The 21,152-nt window shown below is 34.8% G+C and overlaps 1 protein-coding gene across 3 annotated transcripts in view; it reads left to right on the top strand.

Annotated features, from left to right (window-relative positions):
* The window catches only part of WASF3 (WASP family member 3), a 181,364-nt gene that overhangs the window by 69,096 nt on the left and 91,116 nt on the right, over positions 1–21,152 (top strand). For 2 of the 3 annotated variants that reach the window (XM_051986551.1, XM_051986549.1), the window contains exon 2: positions 16,028–16,126. The gene's annotated coding sequence lies outside the window, so the exon portion shown is untranslated. Of the gene's footprint in view, positions 1–15,787; positions 16,127–21,152 lie in introns of those variants that run through there. The other variant, XM_051986550.1, reaches the window with a different exon arrangement.

Here is a 21,152-nt window from a genome sequence, read left to right as displayed (position 1 = left end):
TGTTGTGTGTATATAATCTATTCCACTGATACACTACTCTAATTTCTTAGCCAGTACCAAATGGTTTTGATGACTGCTGCTTTATCATACAGTTTTAGGTTTGGTGCTGCTAAGCCACCCATCCTTTGTATTTTTTTTCCCACTAATTCCCTTGATATTCTTAACCATTTGTTCTTCCAAATGAATTTTGTTAATTTTTTAGCTCATAAAATAATTTTTTGTAATTTGATTGGTATAGCACTGAACAAGTTGACTATTTTAAACAGAATTGTCATTTTTATTATATTAGCTAAGCCTACCCATGAACAATTGATATGTTTCCACTTGTTTATATCTGACTTTATTTGTGTGAGAAATATTTTATAATTGTGTTCATATAATTCCCAGACACCCAACTATTTCATTTTGTCTATAGTTATTTTAAATGGAATTTCTATTTCTTGCTGTTGGACTTTGTTGGTAACATATAGAAATACCAATAATTTATGTGGATTTATTTTATATCCTGCAACTTAGCTAAAGTTGTTGATTGTTTCTAATAGTTTTTTAGTTGACTCTCTAGCCTTCTCTATATACACCATCATATCATCTGCAAAGAGTGATAATTTTGTTACCTCATTGTCTATTCTAATTCCTTTAATTTCTTTTTCTTTTCTTATCACTAAAGCCAACATTTCTAGTATAATGTTGAATAACAGTGGTGATAATCAGCATCTTTGTTTCATCCCTGATCTTACTGGGAATGCATCCAGCTTTTCTCCATTATAAATAATGCTTGCTGTTGGTTTTAGATAGCTATTTCTCATTATTTTAAGGAAAACTCCCTTTATCCTTATGTTCTCTAGTCTTTTTTTTTTTTTTTTAAATAGGAATGGGTTCTGTATTTGTCAAAAACTTTTTCTGCATCTATTGAGATTATCATGATTTGTATTGGTTTTGTTATTGATATGGTCAATTATGGTAATAGTTTTCCTGATATTGAATCAGCCCTGATTCCTGGTATAAACCCTACTTGCTCATAGTGGAATTATTTTGCTGATAAGCTACTATAATCTCTTTGCTAATATTTTATTTAAATTTTTTGCATTAATATTCATTAGGGACATTGGTCTATATCTTGGCCTTTTCAAGCTCAGATCTTGAACAGGTCTCAGTTTGTTTGAGGCAAAGCCCATTCAGTGATTCAAAGCTAGATAAGAATCGAAGGAAAGAATGTTCTCTTTTACCTTGTCAAAAAAATCTAAAAAGGAAGATCCTCAGGATTTTTGGCCTAAACAGAAACTATTGCTATTTACATTCACTTTAAGACAATCAGGGACCAAACAGTGACCTAGGGGGCTTGAGCTGGGATCTGCTATTGACCATTCAGTGACAGCCAGAGTAATTTGGGTTTAAGTCACGGTCCTTAAGAAATAAATGTAGTCTGCAAACCCCAAAATATCTTGGGAAGTTTTACGGATCAAAATTTACATTCCTTTAGGCAGAGTACTCGTAAATGGGTATGATATTCTATGTGGACAGATGGAAGATAAGGGAAAGAAAGAAGAAAAAAAGAGAAAGGAAGGAAGAAAGAGGAAGAAAAGAAGTGAGAGAGGAAGGGAGGAAAAGATGAAAAAAGGAGGAAGGAAGCAAAGGAGGAAAGGAGGAAGGAAAGAAAGAAGGGAGCAAGGGAAGGATGGAGAAAAGGAAACAGGGAAAAAGAAAGGAGGGAGGGAGGGAGGAAAGGAGAAAGGAAAGAGTGAGTTGTGTTTTCCATTGGCTAGTTCCCCTTGGGTCTCCAGTGGGGCAGCTCCTACTACCACTCACAGAGGTTGTCATTTGTCCTTTGTTGTCGAATGCCATGACATGCAAGTGAATTGGATTTAAATGAGGGAGGGCTGGGCAAGGTCACCTGCCTCACTTTCCCTTCCAGACCCATCTAGATCCAGTGATATCTTTGTGGAGAAATGAAGAAATACAGTTGGTTTTAGTATAATTGATAATAATAAATATCATTTCTATAGCTCTTATTATCTCATTTTATCCTACAACAATCCTGGGAGGTAGATACCATTTTAATATCCATTTGCAGATGAGGATATTGAGGCAGATTGTTAAGTGACTTGCCTGAAGTAATGAAGCTAGTAAGTATTTGAGCAACATTTAAACTCAGATGAGAATTTGGCTAGAGATTCAGTGCTCTATTTGATGACCTACCTAGCAACAGAATAATTGGCTAAAGAACTATATTTAATATGATGCTTAATGAACTGATGGTAACTTGGTTGATAATCTTCAGTAACTTGCCACAGGACCCTAAAGTATTCAGCATTTTATAGGATTCATCAAACATATGCTTATTAGAGTTGAATGTGACATAAACCTGGTAAGTTAACAATATTTTGGATGAGACTCAAAATTTTAAAAAAATACACAAACAATACATGGGCCAATTTTAATAATAATAAATCTCGTGTGGGTACATGGAAAATCTTATATTGACATTGAATAAGATAACTGTGCAAAGATGACAGAAATTTAATGGTATTAATTAGGAAAGTAATGTCCAGATCAAGGGAATTTATAGATTAACCATATTTTGTTTATTGGCCAGACTACATCTACAAGAAAACAGCTGGGATGGTGAAGGGTCAATAAACAATGTCTTGAGGAATAATTGAAAGAATTATAATTTATAATCTAATAAAGAAAAGGTCTCTAGGAGACATGATTATCTGTCTTCAAATATTTGAAAGATTCATCAGGCATTTGGAAAAGGACAAAGACTTATTCAATATGGTTCTAGAAGGCAAAATTATGGTAATTTTAGCACAAAATAAAGAAATCTTCTGCAATTAAATTTGTCTCTAAATGAGAGTAAAGTGCCCATTAAAATAGTGAAGTTGGTGTCTGGAAAAGTTCAATTAGAGATTTTATAGGAGTTTTATGCATTTGAACAGCACAATGAACATTTGAACTTGATGACCTCTAAAATTCTTTCATTTCTACTGTGATAATAATGGTCTCCAATCATTTGGGCACTTATTTGATACTTTAATTTCATCCTTCTTTGCTTATTTCACTTTATGATATTTCATATTCTACTACCATGTTGGAATAAGTTGAAAGCTTTTATGGAAAACCAGATGTTTGATCCATGAAGTATCTGGCTTAGTTTTGATAATATAATTTTTTTGGCTATGTTGTAGTTTGTGTCTTCTTGTCAGCCTTGTGCTTTCTGCATTACTGTATAGTAATTTGGGATTACTCAATCTTACATTCAGATTATGGAAGAGAGGATCATTGCAGGACTGAGAATTGGAATGGGTCTTCAGAATCATTTGTTCTGCTGCATTTTACTTTTCTTTTTAATAAGAGTTTTAGAAAGGACGTTTGTCTTGTCCAGGGTCACATGGGTAGTTAAGTAGTAGGTGTTCAATATTCAAGGTCAAGTCCTTTGACTTCAAATTCAGTGCTTTTCAAATATAGAGAGGAGATATTTTTCTCTGAGAACTCAGACTTTATGATTTTAGGAATTATGGGAAAAGTCAAATTTTTTTAAAAAAATTACTTACAAAGGTTAGAAAATACCAAAAAAAAACCAAAAAACCACAAAACAAAACAAAACTAGATTGCTTGGAAATGTAAAATTAAAAGAACAAGGAAAGAAATACAACATATTTACTTTATTGAAATGATTTATCTTCTAATTTTGTCTTTTTTATATTTTTGTAAAATGTCATTGTCTCTAAAAAGATTCTAAGGTGTTTGAGATTCTTGCAATTATACCTTACCAATAAAATACTTAAGAAAATAAATGTAGACAGACAACTATTTAGAGTTAAAACTGAAAGAAGGGGGGTCCTTTTGCAGCATGAAGTGGAAGACAGAGCAATTGATTGGTTCAGCAAATGCAGACTATTTCTGTAGTCTAAAAAGCTATCCTTTTGGTGAGAGGATGCAAAGATCAAAATACTTATAAGGAAATTCTAATGCATTGAGATTAAGATTAAGTAACTGTGGCTAGCAGACAGGCTATTTTACCTAATAGTAATTATTATTCCATCTCTCTTATCCTAATGTTCAGATAGTCTTGGTTTTTTCCTGAATCATTTCCTGAAGTTATTCAGTGCTCAGGGATTGTTCCTTCCTTTAAATGACTATAACATTAATTAGCTACCCCACACCTGATATTTTGCATACACTATCCAATTTCTGTTTTTTTCATGAATATCTGTATATGTGTGAAATAGTAATATAATTTAAAATCAATAATTAGAATCAGAAAAATGGAATAGAATAGGAAGGGACATCACTTGACAATTTGCCACATATAGTGAAGAGTAAATCTATTTCATACCTATGATTTAATTCATTCATTATATGTGATTGCAAGATTCTGGCTGAGGTGTAATTATGGCGAGAAAGGTCATCACAATTACAAACAGAGAAAGGGCCATTAAAGCCTGAATATAAAAAAATATAAAACCCAAAAATCTTTGTACCATCTAAATTTTTACAGGCTCAGAAATTTTTTAAAAAATTGGTCTATCAGTGAACAAATTGTGCTTTGTTATCCTGTGCATTTGAATTATACTTTGGCCAAGTCTTTGCTTTTAATGAGGTTGATAAAGCATTCCAAAAAATCATTACATTATCAATAGTCTTATAAGGAATAATACTGCAGCCCTGGGGGAAAAATCCATATTTCAACAACATAGATACTCTCTCTTCAAAGACACATTTCAGCTCTTCTGTATTTTCATGCATATAATTTAATAAATTCATATGTATAGAATTTTTACCACTTAATAATGAAACTTTTTTGATAATGATCTTCTAAAACCTTATGTTGTCTGTTTTTTTTTTTTTTTTTGGGGGGGGGGGATGATAGTCTGTTGCCAGGTCTGTCCTCAAAAACGCTTGGTTCTTGAGCATCAACTTCTTATATCCTACTTCCAAAATCTCCAGGATTACTTGTATCCTGAAGTGAGGCAGTAAAATGAGATTTTGATGTTATTATTGCAGAATGTTTTGCAATTTTAAAAGCCCTTTCACATGACAATGTAATATATAATATGTAGAACAGTACAAAGCAGCCTATACTTGATGGTTGTCCTTCATGCTCAAAGACAACCAAAATGGCATTACTATATTTGAGTCAAGTTACATGTATTTTACTGTGCCTTGATTGAACCAATCCAAGCTTGGAATGCTCTACCATAGTCAGGCTCAAATAGTCCATGTGAACATTTGAGGTGGATTCTCTAAATTTGCCTATCTCAGGTTTTTTTTAAAGGTTTTCAAATTCTCATTTGTTCACAGAATACAGCACCCACCACGCTGGGTGGTCCTGTGCCAGGGTCTCCCATGTTGTACAATCAGTTAGGTTCTTAAGAGAGCCCTTGAGAGTGTCCTTGTATTGTTTCTTCTGACCACCTTGTGAGCACTTGCCCAGTGTGAGTTTTCCACAAAATAGTCTGTTTGGCAAACGTACATTTGGCTTTTGAATAATGTGGCCAGCCCAAAGGAATTGTGCTCTCTGCACCAGAGTTGGAAATGCTTGGCAGTTTGGTTTGAGAAAGGACCTCAGAGTCTGGTATCCTGTCAGGTCACCTTCGGAATCTTCCTAAGACAATTCAAATGGAAGTGATTCTGTGTTTCTACTCAATTCTTGCCAACTCTCCCTCTAAGTTAGCAATGAACTGTTTTCACTCAGGGAAGCAACCTGTTGACATTATTTCTTTTGGTAGTCTTTTTGCCTTGGGACTGCCACTTTTGTTGAATGTAAATATTTAGCTTGGAGAGGATAAGTCTATGATCAGTGCAGCAGTCTGTGCCACACATTGCCTTTGTCACTGTCACATTTCATCCATGTCTTCTCCTTACAATCACATACTCTATTAAATGGCAGTATTTGATGCAAGGGTTTATCCATGTCGTTTCACTGCATTTAGGTAAACCTTAGATAGATAAGACAATGTTGGTGATGAGAGGATCATGAGATGCACACATTTTCAGGAATAGGTGGCCATTGCTGTTGCTGTTTCCAACTCCATTCTTCCCAAGGACTCCCTGCCATGTCTGGTAGTATAAATCTACTGTAGCATTAAAGTCATCCACAATTATAAGGTTATTTTCTTTTGGTACACTGATGATAACAGTCTCCAGTCTTCCTAAAATTTTTATTTGACCTCTTCAAGGTTTGTCACGGTGGGAGCATAGACATGCCATTTTTCTGTACGTGACAATCTTATTATCATAAGCTTGTTGTTCATTCCTTTTGGTACACACACAAGCTTGTTTACTAGATTAATTTTGATTGGAAAACCTACACCAGCTTCTTGTCACTCCCCTTCATTATGGCTCCTCAAGAAAAATGTGTATCCAGCTCCAACTTCGCTAAGCTGCTTTTATTTGCCAGTTTTGTTTCCCTCAGGGCTGCTGTTTAGATAGAAAAGCTGCTTAATTCTCTTGCAACAAGAGCTGTTCATCTGTCAGGTCTACGGGATCTTGTGTTGTCTGTAAGTGTGCACATATTTCATGTATTGATGGCGAGTGGAATCATCTTTGCAGAAGTTTTTGTCCACTTTTTTGTGCTTCAATCACAAGGTGGAATTCCTGGGTATCATGGTAATCATGCCAGGGTTGAGTAAGCAGATTTTAGATAGCTTTTCTAGCCCCTTCCTCACACCAGGGCATGAGCACTGTGATCCTTAAAGGGCTGCTTAGACAGTTTGGGAGCTGCCAAATCCCACTGCTGCTTCCAGCGAGAAGACCATCCTCTGGCCTGGGCCTCCTGTGGACAGATTTGTGACTACAGCTCCTGGTGTATCTACCTGTGCTTTGTAACTTACCTGTTGCCATAGGACTTTAAGACAGGCAGAAATGGTTAGTGGTATGGGTGATGTCTTTGGATTTAAGTGAGGCAAAGTTGAACAAAATCTTCAGCCTCTTTTCTTGCAGAGTTATTACTGTCTAGTGGCAGGAGAGAGTGGGAAGATGATTGGTGATGGCTCAAGATGAAGTTCATGATCTTGGTTGTCTTTGATGTCTAATCTTAAAGCTCTAAGAGTTCCACAGAATCCATTTGGCTGCCTTCATGGCCATTGGAACAGATTGTTCTCATCTACCCATTCTACCAGGGGAAGTCTTCATAAGCTTGGGGTAGCCCCTCTAGCTCACCAACAAGTTTGAGACCCATAGCTACCCCTAACCTGGTTTGTCCTGTCTGCTGAAACAGTGTACTGGGAATGTGGTTATTGTGCATGCTTCAGCTCCTTGGAGCCACAGATGAGATCAGATGAACACCATAGGTAGAAAGCGATCCTGAAAAGGGCTACATTGCCCTCACACCAGAAGTTCTAGACTTCCCTGAGCATATCCTACACCTCAACCTATATAGTAAACCTATAGCCTATAGTAAACATCACAGGAGTTGTACAAACAATATTGTAGAACAGAAGGGTCAAACAAATGGTGTATTGTCTGCAACAGTCCTGAGTGCTGCCTGAACTAGATTAAAATATAATTGTAATAAAACTGCATACTCTTTGATCTAGCAGTATCTTTACTGGATCTGACTTCCAAAGAAATCATAAAAAAGAGGAAAAGACCCACATGTGCAAAAATGTTTGTGGCAGCCCTTTTTGTGGTGTCAAGGACCTGGAAACTAAGTGGATGCCCATCAATTGGAGAATGGCTGAATAAGTTATGGTATATTAATGTATGGAATATTGTTGCTCTATAAGAAATGATGAACAGGCTGATTTAAGGAAAGACTGAAAAGACTTATATGAACTGATTCTGAATGAAATTAGTAGAATGAAGAAAACATTGTACACACAAAATTTTGTGATGATCAATGGTAATGAACTCTTTCCAACAATGAGGTGATTCAAGGTATTTCCAATAGACTTAAGATGGAAAGTGCCAACATTATTCAAAGAGAGAACTATGAAGACTGAACATGAATCCAAAGCATAGTATTTCTATCTTTTTGTTATTGTTGTTTGCTTGTTTTATTCTCATCTTTTTTCTCTTTTGATCTCATTTGTCTTACACAACATGATGAATACAGAAATATATTTGTTTAACTTATATTGTATTGCTTGCTATGGTGGAGAGCTTGAAGCGGGGAGAAAGGGAGAAAACTTTGGAACACAAGGTTTTGCCAAAGTGAATGTTGAAAACTATCTTTGCATGTATTTGAAAAATAAAATATTATTAAAAATAAATAAAACAAAAGAAAGTTTTTCTAGATATCAAGCCTAAAAATAATTGGAAAATATTTAACAAAATAAAATTTAAAAAATAGTAAAACATAAATAATATTAATATGTGGTTTTTAAAGTCAACATGTGGCCCACAGGGATTTTATATCTGTTTTAGTGGATCCCATTTATATTTGAGTTTGACTCACTAGTGTAGAGAAGGAAAAAAGAGCTAAGATCACCAGCAGAGACAGAAGCTTGAGGTGAACACCTGGGGATGCTTAAGTAGAGACTGTAGGAAAAAAAGATAGGGTTTAGTACAGTAAAGAGAGGAGCTTCATGAAAGAGAAGTTTAAAAATTTCTGTGAGGTAAGCAACCTACTGCAAGTAGAGGCTGGAAGTTGTATGGTAGAATTCTTCACAGGGGATGTGTCAAAGTTGTTTACATATTATTATGTTCTTTCTTATTTGAAAGTCTTTGATATGACAGTATTTGTAAATTTTATGTTATGTTATGTTAAGAAACTGTACACTGTGAATTGGGGCAGCATGATGGTGCAGCAAATGGAGTCTTGGAACTGGAGTCAAGAAGAGTCTTTTTCTGGGTGCATTTTTGACCTTACTAGACATGTGATCCTGAGAAAGGCATTTAATACTTTCTGTAAAATGACCTGGAAAAGGAAATGGCAAACCTGTATCTTTGTCGAGAAAAACCACAGATAAGGGCTCTCAGGGTCAGACATAGCTGAAATGAGTGAACAGAAATAACAAAATGCCCTAGATGGATGAATTTCTTTGAAAACAAGGGGACTAAATGGAAGATTAAAATAGGTTTAAATTAATTAAATTAAAATACTTTGAATTGTTTTTATTTCAACCATAAGTAAATACTGTAATATTAGATGAGAGCCTTTAATGATGTTTTGATAAATTTATATTTTGGAAATGCTTATTATTATGGAAAGAAATATATCACAAAGTATTGGTAAAGTCAATAACTCTGTTTTGGTTTTGGCTAGAAAAAAGTGTGCTTCACTGGAACAGACTTAGCTATCTCCAATGCAAGTATGGGACAAAAATGATATGCTGCATAAGCGCAGAAATCTTTTGCAGAATACAAATTAACCCCAACTTTAAAATCTAGGGAGTGATTGTGTGTCTAGAGTGGCATTTTAAGGCAAGCCCCTCCTGATGAGTACAGCTGGGCTCTTGTGTACTAAAGCTCTCTGGGACTCTCTTTTATAGTGGGCACATTTTACTAAGCAATCATTTCTTTTTTATGAAGACAGCCTTCTTGGTCAGCCCCATCTTATGATGATTTCCCAGGTTGTAGACTGTTATGTTTTCATGATGTGATTATTTCTCTTTTTTACTGGAAGGCAGGAGAATTTGTTGAGGTAAAGGATTTAATTTAGTAGTGCTGTTCTTTTGAACTGCTAAGCTAGCCCAGGGTTTTCCAATCTAATCTTTAAGTGGATTTTGTTGCCTACAGATTTTGAGTAATGGTATAAGACCCAGAATAGGATTTCTGAGTTTCTTATGAAATCACCTATCCAGATGTGCAGTGGTGATCTGATAAGATTTTTGGTCTTAGTTTGTTATTCCTGAATTCATCAATAATTATTTGATTTTTTTTTTCATTTATTTTTCCTCATTTCTTTGAAATAGTCATTGGACCTTATCAATATTTCTAAAATTAATCGGTCCATAGAATACTTCTGTGTTTCAAATATGTCAACATAATCCAGTGTTAAACTGGGGATATGGGATGGAAATATTGAAAAATTCTTGGAATAAATAAGTTATGTAGAATAAATTATGTGATGGTGGAATTTTGGAACAAAATTAAGCCTATTTTCATCCAGAAAATTGCCAGAAGTAATAAGTTTTGATATAAACTTTTTCACATTTAATATCTAGAGGATTAGCTCTAACTATGGATAGGCTTATCACTATTTAGTAGAATGGTTACAAATTGATGTAGTTTTAAACTACAGCAGTCCACTGAGCAAAGAAAATTATTAAAAACAGCCTTTAGTTCCATCTAGCTCACTTTTGCATCCATATTTATGGAGTGATATAAAAGGGAGAAGTATGTCAGGATATAATATTTATATTTATATGTCTATAAATATATCTATCTATCTATATGTATATTTTTAATGTTGGTACTCTAGACATGAAATCCTTGTCCAGTGAGACAGCATACTGTGAGAGGAACTAGGTCATAGCAATATTGACATCCTTACTGTGTATGAAACAACTGAGGTAGAAGTCTTATCAGAATCAGTTGTTTACATGGTCAGACTTTTGAGTCATTAGAGCAAAGATAAAATCCAAGACCAAAATAGAAAAATGGATAAATAGGAGATCATATGCTTATACCATTATAAGAACTCCAATCTGACCAATTCAGATAAGCCTGTGATGCTTAAAATGGCGCCTGCAATAAGGAAAAGACACTGATTCTGACTATAGAAGTTTAATTGGTGTGAAATGGGGAGGAAGCCAAAAGAGCCCTTCATATGACTTTGTCCAAAAAGCATTTTTATCTCCTTGATATATGAAGAAGTGTGGCAACAAAGTTGAGAATATCAACTTAGTTGTCAAACCTTATGGAAGAGAATGATGAAAGATTGAAAGTAGAATCATTTAATAAAATAATGTGAAGCAATGGAGGAGGGAGAAAATCAGTCTTCAGAAAAGTTATGCATAGCAGGTTAAATGACTTGCCCAGAATTGTCACACAGCTAGTATGTCAGAGGTGAGACTTGAACCTAGCTCCTTTTGGCTTTGAGGCCAGTGTGTACTCTCTCTCTGTCTCTCTGTCTCTGTCTGTCTGTCTCTCTGCTTCTCTCTAAGCCTGTCTCTCTCTCTCTCTCTCTCTCTCTCTCTCTCTCTCTCTCTCTCTCTCTCTCTCTCTCTCTGTCTCTCTTTTTTCTCTTTCCTCCTTCTCTGTCACTTGACTATACCATGCTGTTTCTTTTATCCATAATATCAGTATATTTATAATGCTTCAAGCCTTGAAAAATACTTTAATATACATTCTTACTTGATATGTAGGAAATTGAATTTCTTAGACGTTAAGTACATTATCCATCTTTATACAGCTAGTACGTATCTGAAGCAATATTTTGAATCCAGTTCTCCTAAAGCGGAATTGATTAAAAAAAATTGCACTAAAGAGTGCATGGAATATCAGAAACTTATTTGTATTACCACAGGTCTCCTCAGCAGTAATGTCTTGTTACTAATAAAACTAATCACAATATTCATTATCAACCATGTTTTTCCTATAATCATTTGGTAATCTTGTTTGTGGAATGTTATTGATAATTTTTACTTTTTTATTCAATGTAATATGTAACATTTTAAACATACATTAATTTGTTCTAACTGGTAATCTCCATACTATAGCAATTTGGATGAGTGGAATATTCAAGGTTATAAAATTTTGTTTTATTGTCTAACTTCATAGGCTAATACACATTAATATCTTAAACTCCTTAGAATTTGAATCTAAAGGTTAAGGACATAAAACTATTAATAGATGACATCTTGGCAATGATAACTAAACACATTTGTGCAGTGCTGAAATTCATATTCACTTTTATAATAAAGTTAGATTCTGCTTTTGCATTTAGCATTTAGCATCTGTATTTAAAAATATTTTTGTGACATAGAACTACTTTAAAAAAAGGGAGATACACGGAAAGAAAGGTTGAGGCCTATGTAGTTTAAAGTTTAGTAGGAAAGGTACTGAAATTTGAAGCCAGCAAACTGGGGTTTCAGATCTGGCTCTGAAAATAAAACATTTGATAATTTTCAAATTACTTATCTTCTGTGCCTCTCAGTTTCCTCATTTGTAGTATGGAGATAATATTTATAGCATCCACTTCTCAAAAATAGTTATGAGGAAAAATGCTTTGTTCACCTTATAGGTTTATGTACATATGACATCTAGCCCAAATTTGCTTCTTTACAAATTCTAATTACTCCAAATTCTTTAGTGAAAAAAAATCTGAATCATCTTCCAATGACAATTAATCAAATACTTGAAAATCAAGTACCACGTGGTCCCTTGAGTTTTCTGTCCAAGTTGATTAACTCAGTACCAGTTCCTTCAATTTATATTCAATGTCATGGATTCAACCATTCTGGTTGTCTTTATAAGGGAGATAAGAATTTGTAGTTACTTAATATGTAGGAATTTAGTATAGTTCAGTTTATCAATCAATCAAAAAATATTTATTGTCTGCTATGTGTCTGGCACTTTCCTAGTTACTAAGAAATATAAATACCAAAGTGAGAAATTAACTGCCTTCAGTCTAACTTTATAATGACATGTTTCAGAATAAAAGCACCCTGCTTTAGTGGTTTATTGTGCCATAGAGGTGAGTGATCTTAGGTTCTCAAAGACAAACCTCTGAAATATCCATTTTGGTGGTGCAGTGGGTAGAGTCAGCCTGGAGTCAGGAAGACCTGAGTTCAAATGTGGTCTCATGTACTTTGTAAATGTATGATCCTGGGCAAATCACTTAATCCTGTTTACCTCAGTTTCTTAATCTGTAAAATGAACTGGAGAAGGAAATAACAAACCACTGTTTTATCTTTGCTCAAGAAAACCTTGAATGGGGTCAAGAAGAGTCAGATATGATTGAATAAACACCACAACAAGAGCTTACTTCCCCATTCACTCAGGACCCCTTACATTGTGATTGACCTGTCTATTGAGTCCGGCTAATGTTGCTGTAGTTACTTATTCATTTTAACAAGAGCTGCTATGTCATGAGTGGTTACACAATCTAAAACTAATGAAAGAATCAATGTGAACTTAATTTCTTTAAAAAAGAATTCCTGCATAAAAGGAGCAGAAACATTTCTAGCCAACAGCAGACTTCTAGATAGCTCACTCCAAGTATGATAGTGTCTTGCTTTACTGCCCAGTCATATTGATTGAAAATACTTTTTTTTTTCTATAAACCTTCAGGAAATCATAGAAACTTAAAATTGGAAGCAAACCTTAGAGGTTATCTGGCCAAAAATATCTTTGCAGTACCTAAGAACTTTCTTTCAGCACTTAGAAATTGAAGACAAAATTGACAATGCTAGCAGAGTTCAAGCAGCTACTACTTTTTGCTATAGTATATTCTTTTAAAGAGTAATATGTAAAAAATGATCACATTTTACTACAAGAATGTTATAATTGAGGAATAGGTTCTTGTATCATAGGTAACATCCTGTCATGAAGACAAAGATTAAATTTCAAATAAGAATAATAATTGAAAATAGTAAAATTATTCTCAATCATATATAATAATTATGACTGTACACATTGATTTTAGGAGAGGTTTTAATTTGCTACAATCTAAAAATACAATTTTTTCTCATAAATATGTCTTCCAGTGAACATATCATATACCGGTTTCCCTGTCCATGTTTCCACCCATCTATTGTCTGTATTTTGGGAACTGATGGGTAACATCACTGGTGTAATGAGCTCTCCCAGTGAAGAACTTTCTCTACCAATGCAGATTGGCACCTTCTCAGCTGCTTCTGGACTGAAATTTGACTAGAACACTATTTTGTTTCTTGCCTGGAGTCATACAATCAGTATGCATGTGGCAGAGACAGGATCAGAATCATAGTTTTCCTTACTTTTAAGCTAATTTTTTGTCCATTTTTCTCCCACTTCTTCTCACAGCTAGCTGTGAGAAAACCTTCAGTGAAGTCACAGTCCCCAGCCTACTCCTCCAAAATAAGTAGATAATAGATGGATAAAGATATGCTACATACATGTAGCTATGTACAAATCTCTCTCTCTTTCTCTCTCTCTATGTTTGTGTGTATCTCTGTCTCTGTGTCTTTGTCTCTCTGTCTCTATCTCTCTGTTTCTTTCTCTGATTCTCTGTCTCTTATCTCTTTCTGTCTGTCTCTCCCTTTCTCTCTCCTTCTCTCTTTTTCTCTTCATATATGTGTGTGTGTGTGTGTGTGTGTGTGTGTGTGTGTATACACACACAAAAAAAATACACGCATACAAACACACATATATACTTATGTATTATATTTTATAAATGTACATACATATATTTTATATATATATATATATATATATATATACTTTTTACTAAAAACTGTGTCTATAACTGTTGGTTTTCTTAGAATTTAGAAGGAATTTTTAAAGTTGATTCAATTTTTTTTTTATTAAAAAAAGCTCTCTATAGAGGTTTAAACTGATGCTTTATTTTTCTCTTTCTAAATTTCCCCGTAGGAAGCAAAACCTTTCAAAACATCCATTGACCTCTAACTCTGCTTAAAATTTTAGGTGTTCAATTTGTAGATGTTAATGCTAGATGGTTTTTTCCTATTGAAAAGCATTTTTTGAAAAGTAAAAGCTGACCTAACATTTCTTTCTTTTGCTTTCTTAGGCCCACTACTCAATATCACAATTAATAGATTCAATTCAATTCTGTTACTGTGTATGTGATTGAACTCGTAAAAGACCTTCTTTTTCAGTCCCCTCATTTTACATATGAGCAAACTGAGACCTGAAAGATTAAGGGATTGTTTTAAGTCTCCATCCCAGTCTATTAAAGCTGCTTTGGGACTTAAGGACTTTCACAAAAAGTCACATCAGACAGTGATGCTAAAAGCAGTAAGCCTTTATTATGGATGTGTTTTAATTCACACAAGGTCAGACCTAAGTTTTAAAATGAGACACTTGGGTTGGAAGGGACAATAAAGAGCAAAGGCAATAAAGGATAGAGCCGAAGAGGGGGAAGGGAAATCAAGGATGCTATCAGAGAGATCTCTAGAACTTTTGGTTCTGTGTGAGTCTGCCCCCCAGACCTAGCATATCTAGTTCATTTTGTCTCTGTTATTTCCTATTTTATGTAAGTGAGATACTTAAGTACTTTACATTTGTTTACCTTTACAATGTTATTGGTTATTGTCTGTATTGTTGTTATGGTTCCAATCACTTCCCTGTGTGTCACTCACTTCATGTGAGTCTTCTCAGATTTTTCTGAAATGGGCCTTTTCATTGTTTCTTACTGTGCAGGAGTATTCCATTACATCATTATACTATCATTCAGTCAGCCACACTAAGAATTAATGGACACCTATTACAGTTTCTAGTTCTTTGCTACAACAGAAAGAAGTATTGTAAACATTTTTGCACATAGACATTCTTTCCCCTTTTCTTTCCTCTCTTTGGAAATATAGACCCGTTAGAGGTGATATTGTTGAGTCAAAGGGATAAGTGCATTTTAGTGACATTTTGGGCACGGTTTCAGATAGTTGCATAGATTATTGCAGGTCTCACTGTGGAATTATACATGTATCATTGACCTGTCCTCTAGAATTAGCACTGTATAAATGTGTCAGAAATGAGTCCACATGGCTTTATATCTTCTGCCCAGAGATGGTGACCCAAACACATGTATTTTATTGCCTTTTTATTCACATATACCCTGGTCAGTATGTGGAATTCATAAATGAATGCTTAACAGAAAGTATATGTTGGGTTAATATTTTGAATTTTTCAGCTGTTTGTCTATAATTTAGTTCATTTCTTTTCTTTTGACTGTTTATCCTCTTCACATTCACTATAGGCATTTAAAGATAGTATTATAGCTCTTCTGGGATTGTGAGTGAATATTATATTTTCTAGATCTCTAATAACCTTCTGCATACCTCAAGCACTCATTAACACTAAAGGGAACTAGTTTAGGGATTTGAATTGTTCAGATTTTATACTCTAAACCTTGGTTTCTTAAAATGTTTTAATTGGGTTTTTCTTTATGAATGTTTAATTTTGTCATTTTCTTTTTTAGTTTTTACAGTAATTGCTATCACTGCTAAGATCTGAGACAAGGCCGTGTTGATGCAAGCTGAAGAAAATTTCTACAGCCCACATACAGTTTGCTTATACGGTAAGATTCTTTGACTTAAAAAAAAAAAAAAAAACTTCTTTCATTCCTGTTGACTTTATAGTTTGGTAAGTTTAATTTTTGGTATCTCAGCAAAGCCCTACACTGTCAGAAAGGTTTCTACAGATCTTAATCACCAAATTAAGAATTTAAGTGATAAGCACTTATCTTAACACTCATTTTATCCAAATCCCTTTTTGAGTTCCAAATGTTATTAGCTCTTCATATTCAGGAGATAAATTATCTAACTCTTAAGTCCTAACCTTGTATCTTCTTTCTTTTTCCCATCCTACACAGGAGTGTTTTGTCTCCTTCTCTTTTTAATTTCCATTAGTTGAGATTTTGACTGTTTTAAAATTTTTCATCCATATCTCTATGAAACACTATGTGGTCAATTCTGCTACTCTTACTTTGAAAATTTGAAGATGATCACTTGAACTGAAAATGAGTAACTGAAATGAGAATTTAGATTACTTTTGGATTTAAATTAGCCATATTAGCCCTAAGATCTGCAAGTATTTCTTGATACAGAGATGTAAAAGGTTATAGTACATAAAACATTGAATTGAGAGACAGAGGCCTGGAATTTTAGCCATGTGACCTTGGAGAATTCATTTGTATAGCTCATGTATAAAATGGTATGGCATTTTTCTTACCTACTTTAGGATTTGTTATAAAAGTCACATGGGGTAATTTATGTGAATGCTATATGAAAACACTTGGGCCCTGGGCAAATGTATGGTGGGCATATATATAAAAATAATTTCATTATCATTAATGCATATTCCCAATCTAAAGATCATTTTTGGCTCCATGCTCTCCTTTACCACACATATCAAGTTGATTGCCAGTCTTATAGTATTTTCCTCTTCAGAAGTGTCAAACTTCTAGCCTTCAGAACTAGATTAAATTATGATTGATAAATGTTTGACAAAATAAATAAAAGTATTATACAACATGGCTAATATTTATTTGTTATTTTTCTTTTATTTATTCATTTATTTATTTATTTATATTTAATAAATTTGTTATTTTTCTAAGACAGTGAGTGAACCTATAGAGATCTATTTCTATTTGAGATTAATACCATTGTTTTATAATATATTTCATGTCCATAATTCTTTTATGCACTTATATAATCACTACCTTCAGTGCAGGCCCTCATCACTTTTTACCTTGACTATTATCAGCCTCCTAACTGTCCCAAATCTTTTCCTTTCAATTTATTCTTCACATAGCTACCAAACTGATTCTCCTTTAGTACAAATCTGACTGTGTTTCTTTTTTTATACTTAATAAACTCTAGTGTCTCCCTACTGCCTTCAGGAACTAATGCAAACTTTTCTATTTGGCATTTAAAACTTTCTGGCCCCATCCTATCTTTACAACTCAGTACTTGTGATTTATAAACATTGTGTGTTACTCCCCTCCACTGAGGAGTCTTTTAATAAATGCATGTCATATAATTCTTGGAAAGTTGTTTATTAAGTAAAATTTTGTAAATGAAATACTGTTTTCTCATTGGCTTAATTTAAGAAGAGAAGATTTAGTAGTTCCATAGAAGGATGTCTTTATACATGCTTATAATTATGATTATTTTGAGAAAAATGAGAGCTTTTTCTCACTGGGTATCTCAAATTAATCTTTTTATTCCCATCTCCTTTCATTTCTTCTTTCTTCTTTTCTCCTCATGTTCCTATAATATAACCTCTATTCTCTTACCTCATTCATAGGTACTTATTAATACATCAATTGAGGTCAGGACAGCTTTGTATAATAAGATTTTTTTTTTTACTAAAGAAGAGTACCTAGAATGTGGTAATGGTAGATGATTCTTCCTTTTATGAGAGTTAAAGTAATAAGATTTTTAAAGGAATGTCTTTTATTGCAGTGAATTTCATTAGCGGTTTCCAAGGACTACGTACAGTTATGGCAGGGAAAAAAGTGGTTACAGTTATATGAAATAGAAAATGACTGTTTATTTTTACATATATTAATATAGATTGTGCCATCTGTTTTCTGATGACTTTAATGTCAAAGTTTTTATTACCGCTATTCTGAAAGCTACTATTCCTGGATCTTTCTCCCGTCTTTCCTACCAATTTGCTCTCGTTAGGTAGATCTGATCTTCTGTACTAAACATATATGAGTTCTAATAGTCATGATTTAAAGTTGCAAGAAAGTGGATTTTATATGAATGTGAGGAGTAACTTTTTTTAATAATTAGAACTACATTAAGAGCAGCTGATGAGAACTTCCAAAATTTTTTGCAGTCACCAGCGCATAATTTTGTAGAAAATTCATCATTAGGATGGAATAGCTTATTATCCTCATTAACTTGCCATGTGCCAAAGAGCTTGTATAAGTAAAAGCAGTACTTTGAGAGAAAGCCATAGCAGTGTGTTGGGAAGGAGTACAGTTAGCTGGCTTTTGACCACTATTTATTAAACAAGCATTTATTACTTACTATATGCCAGGCACTCAGTTTGTGTATTAAAAAAAAAAAAAAAAAGCAAGACAAAGATGTGGATAGATGGGTTCGCATCCATTTAGTCCACAAATATATCTGATATTTTAAAGGAAAAGGCATGTTTTATGGCTTTCTTTTACCTACAACTTTTCTCCTTTGCCACTGCTGTGGGTAGAAAAGGAGTGGAAGAACAAAGAAAAGATGAACAAGACAAACAGATTTAGGAAAAGATTTCTGCTTTTGAAACATTTACAGCTAAAACCCTTAATAAATTTAGTATTTTTAGGTATTCTTTATCTCTCTTCCCATAGTGGTTATTCCAATCTCTTTTCTTCCCTTTTCAAGCCTTCCACAACCACCCTATCTCTCTCTTGACTCTCTCCTCTTTTAGGCCCTCACCTTGTATTTTGCTGGAAAATTTGAGACCGCCCATTCAAGGTTGTCTCCCTTCTTTCCTCATCTTCTTCCTACAATTCTTGGCATCCTTCCCTACTACTTCCCCCTTTTGCTCCTTTCTCTGATGACCGGATTTTTCTCCAACACCACTTCTTCTACATGTACCTTTAATCCTATTTGTTCCCCACAGTCACCAGCAGATTGTCTTACTATCATCCCCTGGTATTTCTAATCTTTGATTTTTTCCTATCCTTCCTTGCTGCCTATGAACTCATCCAAGTTTGCCATCTTCAAAAAAAATTAACGCTTGCTCTCCATCTTACCTCCTCTTCTTGTCCAAATTCCTTTAAAGAGCCATCTCAACTTGAACTCTCTACATCCCTTCTTTTATTTCTTGCAGTCTGATTTCTGACTTCATCACTCAACTAAAACTCCTTTCTGAAAAGTTGCCCAAGATCTCCTGACCACCAAATCTAAGGACTTTCTCACTCCTTATCCCTCTGGACTTCTCTGCCACCCTTGACACTGTTAACTACACTATCCCTCTGAATATTGTCTTTGAGTACTCGCCCACTGTTAGTACTGATGCTGCCCACAAGCATGTGCAAATTTCCCACCCTCCATCCTTACAAACCCCCACTGGAGCCCACATTGCTGGAAAATAGTCATCCTATAGTTCTTCCAAGATGGGATTTCTGCACATCTGCTTCCTCTCCATTCAATATGAGTTCTAACCTCATCATTGGACAGCAACTGATCTCCCAAAGTTATTGGTGATGCAGTGGATTGCTGGAACCCTGGACTCAGAGAGAATTGAGTTCATATCCGACCTCAGATTACTAACTAGCTTTGTAAACCTGGGCAATTCATCCTGTTCACCTAAGTTTTTTCACCATAAATGAGGATTATAACTCTACCTTCTAGATTTGTGAACATTAAATGAAATAATATTTGTGGCACATAGTAAGCTGTAATTATGAGCCATTATTATATAGCCATGTATAATCATATAGCTATTATTATTATATAGCTATATATGCAAATATATTAAATAGCTATTATTATTATATCATCTTTTAACTGCCAAATCTGATGGTGTTTCATTCTTCATCATTCTTGACTGCTGTTGTATTTTTGGCACTGTTGTCCTCCCTCTCTCTTCTCTTTCTACTTCTTCTCCCTCTTTTACTGATCCTTTTAAGGGTCATCATTGATGACAAACCTGCTGTGGATGCATGCAAATTTTGCCTGGACTTTATTCTGTCTGTCAGTGACCGCCTCAGCTCTGTCAGTTGGATGGGACTGGACCTAACCTGGGGGAGCTGGATCTGAATAAAGCAGACTAGAGACAGGAGAGTCTCAAAGTGAGGGAAACACCTTGGAGGCAAAGACAGATGTGCTGGAACCCTGCCCCTCGTGGGGAGCCTGCTTTAATGTGTGGAGATTTCAGGACTTATGCCAGTGGCTGCATAGTGAGCTGTGGCTTTGACAGTGAGGAATAACAGCAACGATGTAATATGTTTGATTCATAGTGGGGCTTCCTGACCAGAAATAATTCTGAGATTTTTCTGTGGCTGAGATCACCCAGCGGGTGAGTGCACAGGATTGCTGTTATTCCACACTCAGGGCACAGCTTGCTTACAGGGCCTTAGCTCTGGAAAACTGGATGTCTCCTAATATCTTGACAACTCCCAAGGAATTAATTGTCTTTATGTAAATGATTCACTTATCTTTCTATACAGTCCTAGTTCCTCTCTTAAACTCTAGTCCCCCATCACCAGCTACTTATCAGACATTTCAAACTGGATGTCCTATAGTTGTCCAAACCATGATTAATTATCTTCTATTCCTGCTCTGCTCCCACCCCCATACCCTTCTAAATTTCTTTTTTACTGAGGAGGGCATCATAGTTCTGGTTACTCAAGTTTCAACCTTGGCATCCTCCTCAACCCCCCCCACTCCCAACCCACATATCCATCCAAGGGCCAGATCTTATCATTTTAGTCTCACAAAGTCTGTGGTCCCCTCCCCGTCACTCATACAACCATCACTCCAGTTCAGGCCTTCATCATCCTTTTTCTGTGGCAGCCTCCTCACTGGTCTTATTGCCAAAAGCCTCTCAGCGCCCCAATCCATCTTCAGCGCAGCTGCCAAGGGGATTTT

The sequence above is a fragment of the Antechinus flavipes genome, chromosome 3 (assembly GCF_016432865.1).
Source record: "Antechinus flavipes isolate AdamAnt ecotype Samford, QLD, Australia chromosome 3, AdamAnt_v2, whole genome shotgun sequence".
In the NCBI taxonomy this organism is placed as follows: Eukaryota; Metazoa; Chordata; class Mammalia; order Dasyuromorphia; family Dasyuridae; genus Antechinus; species Antechinus flavipes.
Note: the sequence above shows the minus strand (reverse complement) of the source record. Positions and strands in the feature narration are given on the sequence as shown.